Here is a 10,193-nt window from a genome sequence, read left to right on the forward strand (position 1 = left end):
TCCCTTTAATGAGTTATCTAGTTAAAAGAAAAAAAAAACTTGTGTTATTTTCTTTCTTTGCATATAAACCTTTTACTTCTTAAATTTTATTGTTATAAAAATTTCATGAATTTCATATATACAAATTTAGGAAAATAGCGATACTTCCCAACCTACCTTCCTTCCCGCCCGCATTCCAACCCTTTTGTTGCCTCCTTTTCCTGCTCTTAATTTTCACAAAGATTTACTTTCAGTTTACTTCATGTTCATAAAGTTAACGCTACACTAAGTAAAACAGTTCAACAAATAGTATGAAGAAAATAAACTCTATGCCGGCACCACAGCTCACTACGCTAATCCTCCACCTGCGGCGCTGGCACACAGGGTTCTAGTCCCGGTCTGGGCGCTGGATTCTGTCCCGGTTGCTCCTCTTCCAGTCCAGCTCACTGCTGTGGCCCAGGAAGGCAGTGGAGGATGGCCCAAGTGCTTGGGCACCTGTACCTGCATGGGAGACCCGGAGGAAGTACCTGGCTCCTGGCTTTGGATCGGCACAGCGTGCCGGCCGTAGCGGCCATTTGGGGAGTGAACCAACGGAAGGAAGACCTTTCTCTCTCTCTCTCTCTCTCTCTCTCTCTCTCTCTGTGTGTGTGTGTCTCTCTCTCTCACTGTCTAACTCTCTGCCTGTCCAAAAAAAAAAAAGAAAAGAAAAGAAAAAGAAACTCTGTTCCTCAAAAGAAGAGACAAGGGCTGTAAACAATCATCAAATCTCAAAATGTCCATTTCACTCCTAAATATTACATTTTAGGTACTCTATTATTTATCTGAAATCAGGGAAAAAATATGGTACCTATCTTTTTGGTACTGGCTTATTTCATTAAGTATGAGGGTTTCCAGTTGAATTCGTTTTGTTGCAAAAGACAGGATTTCATTTTTTACAGCTAAGTAGTACACCATAGTGTATATAGATCATAATTTCTTCATGCAGTCAACAGTTCATGGACATCTAGGTTGATTTTGTATCTTCACTATTTGTGAATTGTGCTGCAATGAATATGGGGTACAGATATTAAATCATATGCCGATTTCACTTCTCTTGGGTAAATTCCCAGGAGTGGGATGGCTGGGTCATTTGGTAAGTCTATATTCAGATTTCTGAGGTATCTCCACAGTCTTCCACAGTGGCTGTACTAGTTTACATTTCCACCAACAGTAGATTAGGGTACCTTTTCCCCTCAAATCCTCGCCAGCATTTGTTGTTTGTTGGTTTCTGTATGAGAGACATTAAAATTGGGTGAGGTGAAACCTCATTGAAAACACTTATTCTCATCATCTCTGTGTAAAATGTGGCGTTGAGGATAAAATGGTTAATGATTCTTGACATTAACAGGGAGCATCAATTAAATATCTTTGGACTATTTTTTTCTCTAGACATAAAATTTTGGCTTACTGTTCCAGCAATATGATTTATTTAAAAATTTGTTATTGAAATAGTGCTACAAGGTATCCTGGTAAAACATAAGTGGTAATGTGTGTATGTTTGTATTTAAAATCTCCATTTGTATGACTATTAGACTGGAAAAAAACATAAAATAAAAGCTGAACTAGAACTTCTTTGTCTGGCAATCTTTCTTAATGATTTGATGCTTATTTCCAGAAAGATTGCAACAAAGCTCCCCTCACTCTGAACTGAAATTACACACACACACATATTTATATATAAATGAGAAATAACCTGATCTATTGCTGTACATTTGTGTCTTCAGATTTCTTGAGTTCAAGAGAAGTAGCCTTTCCTCTATTTTCCATATTCCATCATACTTCTTTTCAAACTGTTTGCCCCTAGATTCATTCCTTCCCCCTTCCTTAGCTCTGTTCTGTATAGAAGCTAGGTTGAGCACTAAACACTGTTTCAACATCTTGACTATTAGTTGACTTCAGCCTAAAAGAAGTAATGGTGAGATTGGAGGTTAGAACAAGTGGCTGTCTCTCCTCTGTGGCTCAGGTCAAGTAGTTCTGCCCTGGATTTTCTTTTACTCAGCTAACATACCGCATGTCTAATCCAGGATTAGTAGGGGCTTCCCTGTATTACCAATGCATTGGTTGTCTTATTGCCCCTCCTGAGCTTTTCAGTTTTTCCGTCACCTATGCAAAAGTAAATCACCTGTATCAAAATTCATCTGCTTTAAATTATCAATTCTTTTCAATGGTTTTATCTTGATTGATTTAATCAGACCAGGGTTCATATACAAGCAGTAAGGAATTCCAGGGGAATGGTTGAGGAATAGAGAACACATGCAAATCAAACTACATATTTCACAGTTTTTACTTTTTTCTGAGTAAATAGATTCCTCCCAACTAGTGATAATCTTGAATTTTAAATGACTAATAGACATAGATGCCCTGTATATTTTGATAACAGTAAACAACTGTTGACATGGAAAAAATAAGCTCTTATTTTCCTTTTAATTGTGTAGCTTCCTTTCTTCAAATGAAGGAAATTTTTTCAATGTATTCGTTGGGAGAGATTTAATTAGTACCTTTCTTCATAGTGAATCAACCACTCATATTTCTTAAATTTTTGCTTTGTGCAAAATACATTTGTTATATAAGGAGAGAGAAAGTCACAAGAATACACATTCAAAGAAGAAGTTGAAGGTGACGTAACTAAAATGTATCAATCACCTTTGCTCTTAAATGTTTGCTGATCTCTAAAGAAAAGAACTGAAATTTGAACTGAGAGCCTTTGAATTAGTGAATTCAATTCTCACACATGGATAAAACATGGATTAATTTACTTTTTCTTAGAAGAAGAAATAATCTCATACTCACATGCTTAACTGCAATCCAAGCATCACTTATGTTTTTCATGTCAGCTGTTTGTAGGCACTAACAGCCAGCTTTGTCCATTACATTCTACTCACAAATTTTGTATGAACAAAAGCACTAAATCAAGAGTAAGTTTCAAAAGGACTGTACGTCCTGAATCAGAAAATATAATAAGACAGTATGGAGATACCTCAGAAATCTGAATATAGACATATTGTATGATCCAGCAATCCCACTCTTGAGAATTTTCCCAAAACAAAATGAAATCAGCACATGAAAATGTTATCTGCACCCTCATGTTTATTGCAGCTCAATTCACAATAGCTAAGACACAGAATCGACCCAAATGCCCATAGCTGAATACTGGATAAGGAAATTATGGGATATGTACACCATGAAATACTACACATCAGTAAAAAAATGAAATCTGGTCTTTTGCAGCAAAATTGATGAATCTGGAAAACATCAGACTTAGTAAAATAAGCCAGCCCAAAAGGGACAAATACCATATGTTCTCCCTGACCTGTGATAACTAATAGAACACCTAAAAGGCAATCTGTAGAAGTGAAACTGACACTTTGAGAAGCAATGACTTGAATAGCCCTTGTCTTGACTGTTGAGGAACAGTTTTATTTTTTTCATACAATTTGTTGAACCCTTTATAGAGTTAATAATATGTATATAAAGCCAATGGAAAATAGATCTTAGCGAAAATAAGAGTGGGAATAAGAGAGGGAGGAGGAAGTGGGTTGGGAGTATTGGTGGGAGGCTGGGCACAATGAGAAGAAATACCATGTTCCTAAACTTGCAATTATGAAGTGTATGAAGTTTGTAACTGTAAAGTTGTATAGCTCTGCATACATACCTACAGACTTACTTCTAAGGGTACGGTTTAAAAACTTACCAAGGGACCCCAAATACCCTTAAGCTGGGTGGTAAAAATACCATCTGATGTGCTAAAATGATCATATGCATATAATTAAGTGTTAAAGTGATCACATAGGATTAAGTGTTAAAGTGATCATGTAAATAGGATTAAGTGTTTAGTAATAATAATAGAATTAAAAAGGAGTGAATGCTCCAATATGGGAAGCAGTCCTTACAGCAAACTCATAGAATGACAATCGCTCTAAGTAGCACTCTGACCTCAGAATCAGCCCTTAAAGCATTCTGGTCTGGCTGAAAAGCCCACGAGAGAAGAGCGGCAAGATGGCGGAATAGGCAGGGAGCACACGATTAGTCCGGGGGACAGACAGGTTAATAAATGTGGAGATACTGCAGGGTCAAGGAAGAGTAGGGGATGAAACAGCAGAGGAAACTCTTCCGGAACTAGTGATTCACAGTGGACCTGCGTGGAGAGTGTGGGATCCCAAGTTCGGGACACCAGCTGCAGACTCAACGCACCAGCGCTGGAACGCGAGGTGAGCCGAACCTCAATAGCCCAAGACACCAGCGGGAAAGCGGAAAGAGGAGACTAGAGGGAACGAGGTTTGAAACTCCGTGGGGAAAAGTTCACCAGGCTAACTAGAAGAGAGGAAAAAAAAAAAGTGACCGATACGGACACGAGTTTCTCTCTCACTGCTCACCCCTCAAAGGCTAGCAAGACAAAGAGCAGGCGCCATTTTGGACATACGTCATAAGCAGGGCGACCTCAGGTCTGCACCGGCCCTGAGCCTAGCAGAAAAATCTGACTCTGGGGGGAGGGGTGAAATAACAGGAGATTAGCATCTAATTTGGCAACCCAGTGGGAGACTGCAGGAGAATTGGAGCCCACACTGAGGGCAGCAGAGATTCCCTGTGTGGTCCTTGGGAAAGAGCTTCAAATCTCTGGCTCCTGTGGGTATATCATTTGCCTTCTAACTACCTCCAATTACGTTCAGCTGTGCGGAATTACTTCCCTTTTGAATCAAAAAAAGAAAGAGAGATTTACCACACCTAACCTGGGAGTGTCATCTTTGACACACCCTCAACCCTGAGGAACCAAACACAGCTCTCAGTCCACACTCATCTCAAGCCTCTAAGACTCCACTGAAAGCAGACAGTCCACTTAATATAGAGCCATAGTGTTACAAGAAAAAACACCACAGTGAAGAAACCAAATATCTCCAACATGCCAAACAACAAACTCAAAAACCGAGGTAACAAGAACAAGGAAGACACTATGACGCCCCCAAATGAAAAAGACACCCCAATTCAAGATTATGAAGATGATGAGATCGAAGAAATGCAAGAAGCGGATCTCAAAAAATTGATAAGAACATTAAGAAGTTCTCAAAAACAAATTCTTGAACTACAGAAATCCTTAATGGACAAGATAGAAAATCTCCCTCGTGAAAATGAAATATTAAGGAGGAACCAAAATGAAATGAAACAACTAGTGGAACAAGAAACTGGGATAGTGACGAGAAATCATAATGAAATGAAGAATTCAATAGATCAAATGACAAACACATTAGAGAGCCTTAAAAACAGAATGGGCGAAGCAGAAGAGAGAATATCAGACTTAGAAGACAGAGAACAGGAAAGGAAACAGGCAAACCAAAGAAAAGAAGAAGAAATTCGAAATCTAAAAAATATTGTCAGGAATCTACAAGATACTATTAAAAAAATGAACATTCGGGTTCTAGAAGTTCCTGAAGGCATGGAGAGGGAGAAAGGATTAGAAGGCATTTTCAGTGAGATACTAGCAGAAAATTTCCCAGGTTTGGAGAAGGACAGAGGCATCTTAGTACAGGAAGCTTATAGAACCCCTAATAAACATGACCAAAAGAGATCCTCACCACGACATGTTGTAATCAAACTCACCACAGTGAAACATAAAGAAAAGATCCTAAAATGTGCAAGAGAGAAACGTCAGATTACTCTCAGAGGATCTCCAATTAGACACAGCAGACTTCTCATCAGAAACCCTACAAGCTAGAAGGGAATGGCGAGACATAGCCCAGATACTAAGAGAGAAAAACTGCCAGCCCAGAATATTATATCCTGCAAAGCTCGCATTTGTGAATGAAGGTGAAATTAAGACTTTTCATAGCAAACAGAAACTGAAAGAATTTGTTGCCACTCATCCTGCCCTGCAAAAGATGCTTAAAGATGTGTTACACACAGAAACACAGAAACATGGTCACCAATATGAAAGAAGGTAAAGGAAGGAAACCTCACAGCAAAAGATCACAGGAAGCTCAATTTCTCTTTGAAATAGAATTAAACTCTGATGCTCTGTTAAAGCAATGTGTTACAGTAATCTATTATGTTCTCTTGATGTCTGTTAAATTCTAATTGTTCAAAAACAGCTGAATTTTTATTAAGAGCTATGGGTTATTTAAATATGTGCTTATTTTCAAAGATTTGAATAATCACCTGTAACAATGATCAGATTTGGTCTATGTTATGTCATGATTTTAAGGAATCTTATTTCAACCAGATATTTTGGATTTTGAGCCTTCTTGGCATTCTTGGCAGGCATTCAAAAAACCAAAGTTTCAAACAATCTGCTCTCTAAAATTTCCAGTAAATCCTGGACGCTGGTTTATCCAGTTTGGGCCCAACTGAAAAAATCGAAGGACCTATGTCTCTCATCTTATAGAGACACCAACTAATCACGCTATTTGGATTATATCAGAAGTACTGTCAAGATGTGATGTGGTACCAGACTTTAAGTTTCTATAATGGAAAATGCTATTAATACAAATGTTTGAGAATTAAAAAGTCTAATGATCTTGTGTTACTAGACATGATAGTTATCTTAATGAGAAAGCCCCAGAGGCCTAAAGGGTTAAATACTTGTAAAATCCTATAGGTGCTTTCAAACATATTTTAAGGAAGCAAGTGCCTCTTGTTGGTTGATGAGTTTATAATTTTAAACATGGCGACTTAAAGTCTTTTGTCATCCAGTTATATATGATTTGCTGCTCATAAAACTAAAGCGTTGTTGGTTCTGTGTTTAGCTGTCCTCCTATAGGTTCCTATGGACTTTTTCCAACCACTTTTATTGTATTCAGTACTTTGGGATGGCTCTGTAAACAGATGAAGCCAATAATGTTTTAACAGTACCAACTGAGAGAAAGTATGGTTAACCGAGGTTACTAAAAAGAAAAAGCAATTCAAATCAATTGGCAATCTACAAAAAGAGTTAAAGATTTTAAAAGCTATTATTAAAATTACTATATTGGTCTACTATGCTATGTTATATGTGTGTACATATTGTATGTCCACATGGGGAAATTTTATTAAGAGTTTTCTTTTAAATGGCTTATAGATAAGATTGTCCATAAACTTAAGCTGCTAAAATCAATCAAAGATACATTTTGATTTCTGTGACCTGAATCTGTGTATCATATGTTTTAAACGTGTTGGTAGAAAGAAACTAAAAACATTTTATATGGTTGTGCTTAAGTTTACTGGTTAAACAAACTACACCATGTTAGATATTTAAGAGGTGTTTTCAGATACATGATTCTTAAAATTTATAGAAGGCATTGGACCTTCTGGTAAATGTTTTCTTAAGTTGTTATCTAGTGGTTGAAATGGTTTGCTAAGTATTCATGTGATATTGCTATTGTCAGCAAGTGATCTAGGACTTGCTCCCTCATTTCTCTATTCTAAGCCCAACTTGTTCTTTCATTTCTCTATTCTCTTCAAGGTAGGAAACTAATTCTATTATGAAGGAATCTGTAGGATGCACAATTTAATCCTTAGACCTTATAAAACAGATGGCTAACATTTTTCTGTAATAGCATAGCCAAAATAAGAACTTAAATAATAATCTCATAGCTAGATTCACTTCGCCATCAGCGAAGTATACAGTAAGTAGAAAAAACCTCCCTTTCAGACCAAAGGGAAAGAAAGTTTTAAAGTGAGAATATAATTTTCCTCATGGGCATTGTCTACCTTAGAAAAACTGCTACAGAACATGCCTGTGACTATAGACTTGTAGTTCAGGCCACCGAAGATTAGAGCTGGGACTTGGGCACTCTCTTGACTTGCATCCTCTGGTCTGCTTTAACACAAACCAGGAGGAAAAGAACGCTCGGCATCAGAAGCAATGGGTGGCAGGCCTATTAATGGCTGATCTGTACAGTGATCTGCCCTCAAGCAGACCCAACAGGCCAGTCCACTGCAGTGGCTTTCAATGTGGTAAGCCTGGGCTTCAGCAGAAGTCAGCTTGTGAAGAGCCCTGGCAGCTCTGCCAAGAGTTGGATCACTGGAAATGGACCTGCCCTGGAGTCGAAGGATGCCCAGGTCAGAGCCACAGATCTTATTGGCTCTAAGCTGAAAAGCCCTTCACTCAGCCCAACTTCCAAAGTGACCACTGCAGCTGAGGGGATGGCCAAGTAGGGTCAGCAACATTGCAGGCAAAACTGTAAATTTTTTGTTAGAGATGTCCCCTGCCTTTACCTGGCCAGCTCTCCTCCCAGGCCAGCCAAGTAATGAAAGTCAACAGAGTGCCTTCCCCTAGGAGGTTCACACCTCCCTTAGGATATACCCCATGTGAAGAGATAGATAGGTCTGGGCCTCTGAATTACAAGGCCTAAAGCCCACCAGATTATTATCAAGCCCCTTCTATCAGGTTCTATTTGCCTCTCAATCAGAAAAATTACTTGTAGCTTAGACAGCACCTTTCTTAGCTCCTCTAATAATGACTCTGTCCTTTGTTCTAGGCCCTGTCTAGTGCACTTGGGCCTCATTCCTTTGTAATCATAACCTCTACTCTACCACCAATGGCTCTGCTCCCAACCTGTGTGTACTGATGGTCCTCTTCCCCACTTAATGCTGTATAATTGTTCAAACCTGGTAAATGCCACTCTTAGGATCATTGGTTACTATCCTCACTCTGTCTTTTATGACCTTGTCTAAATATGATCAGAGTCGGTAAACTTGGAAGGCTTCCATAGCCTTGGCAACTCATGAGGAGAGCCTAGGGTGGTTACTGGAGCCATAAACTAGAGTGTCAATTTGTTGGGTCAACAACAGGAGCCACTGTGCACTTGCTCTTCATGTGGGATCTCTGTCCTTAATGTGCTGTACATTGTGACTTAATGCTATAACTAGTACTCCAACAGTATGTTTCACTTTGTGTTGCTATGTGGGTGCAAACTGTTGAAATCTTTATACTAAATTGATCTTCTGTATATAAAGAGAATTGAAAATGAATCTTGATGCAAATGGAAGGGGAGAGGGAGCGGGAGAGGGGAGGGTTGCGGGTGGGAGGGAAGTTATGGGAGGGGGAAGCCATTGTAATCCATAAGCTGTACACTGGAAATCTATATTCACTAAATAAATGTTAAAAAAAAAAGCCCACGAGAGAATTTCAGCCATGGAAAGCCAAGACACTGTGGAAAAAAATGTGCTATATGAAGGACCTCGGTGGGTGAGACCCTAGTGGAAAGAAGTGGTCATCAAAGAAGGAGGTACTTTTCTCTAAATTACTATGTCTTTGCTTATGATTTGTGTGCTTTATTCTAATAGTTGTCAAATTCCCAGTGTTTTAAATCATCTAAATAATTTTCATTTCCACCAGGAGAGAAAGTTAAACTCCTATTACTTTGCTCAGGAAGCATTTGATTTTTCATATTGTTTTCCTTTGCTTAACATAATTTTGTCTATGTATTCTCATTGAAAAAAGGAAAGGTGAATTATATTAAACTATATATGCAAAATATGAACTTTCATCAAAAATTATGTCATCTTCAAATGAAAATATTAGTTTGATTAAAATTCATTTATATGTTTATATGCACAATTTGTGAATAGATAAATCATTATTTAAAACGATGGCAAATATAACATTGTTTTTTTTTTACTCTAGAATATTTAAAGGTTAAGCTATTTCTTTTTTTTTCCCACTGGGATCTCACTCACAGAGATCTTTCATTTAGGTCTTCTTCTTTTTTGTCTTTTCCATGGTGTCTTGGCTTTCCATACCTACAATACTCTCATGGGCTCTTCAGCCAGATCCGAATGCATTAAGGACTGATTCTGAGGCCAGAGTGTTGTTTAGGACATCTGCCATTCTATGAGTCTGCTGTGTATCCAGCTTCCCATGTTGGATCGTTCTCTCCCTTTTTGATTCTATCAGTTAGTATTAGCAGACACTAGTTTTGTTTGTGTGATCTCTTTGACTCTTAGACCTATCAGAGTCATCAATTGTGAACTGAAATTGATCACTTGGACTGGTGAGATGGCATTGGTACATGCCACCTTGATGGGATTATATTGGAATCCCCTGGCACATTTCTAACTCCACCATTTGGGGCAAGTCTGATTGAGCATGTCCCAAATTGCACATCTCCTCCCTCTCTTTTTCCCACTCTTATATTTAACAGGGATCACTTTTCAGTTACAATTTAAACACCTAAGAATAATTGTGTGTTAATTACAGAGTTCAA

Source organism: Lepus europaeus, chromosome X (assembly GCF_033115175.1).
Source record: "Lepus europaeus isolate LE1 chromosome X, mLepTim1.pri, whole genome shotgun sequence".
NCBI classification, from domain to species: domain Eukaryota; kingdom Metazoa; phylum Chordata; class Mammalia; order Lagomorpha; family Leporidae; genus Lepus; species Lepus europaeus.